Raw genomic sequence first — 767 nt, forward strand, 5'->3', positions numbered from 1 at the left:
CAGGCATCAGGCTACATCCTCAGCCTTTTCCAAGCCTTCTACCTCATGCAGAGACTCTTGCATGATGCAGATAGCCTGATGCGCACTTTCTTCTCCTGCCCCGATGGCTATGTCATGTCAAACTGCTTCTATTACTGCTTCAAGACCTGTCTGAGCTGCCAGTCTTTCATCAGGAACTCCACAGCGCTTGGGAGCTCTTCAGAGCTGCCAGGTCCCCCAGCAACAGTGGGAGAAGGGAATTCTCTGGGCTGAGCCGTAGCTCTCCATCCCACACGGCCCCCACACACCCACAGGCGGCAGAGGCCCCTCCAGCCCGCCGAAGGGCAGTGCTGCCTGGTGTCTCTGAAAGCAGAGACCTCACCAGCTACGGCAAGTGGGACTGGGTAGGCCTCACCCGTCTTTCCCAGTACAACCATGCGATGAAGCGTTTGCTCCGGGACATGAGGACTGCTCCAGGTCCCGCTCAGTCTCGCTGCTGGTGGTTTGTGCTTACCCCCGCTCCGGCTGCACACCATTCCAACAGGTGGCACAGAAACCCACCGGCCTGGCCACCGAAAAGTCCTTGCAGACTCCTGAGCTCTTCCCCACCCACAAGGCCACTTACCCCTGAGCCAGGAGTCCCCCAGAGCCAGCTTGGCTCGAAGGTAGGGCTCAGGTCTGCTGGGGATGCTGCTGAGGTTACAAGCACAGCCCGTGGGGGACATCAGCCAGAGAGGACCCTTGCTCTCGGAGGGCACCCGCCGAAGGAAGCCCTCAGCGCGGCTCTG

The sequence above is a fragment of the Egretta garzetta genome, unplaced genomic scaffold (genome assembly GCF_000687185.1).
Source record: "Egretta garzetta isolate BGI_Z169 unplaced genomic scaffold, ASM68718v1 scaffold30, whole genome shotgun sequence".
NCBI classification, from domain to species: domain Eukaryota; kingdom Metazoa; phylum Chordata; class Aves; order Pelecaniformes; family Ardeidae; genus Egretta; species Egretta garzetta.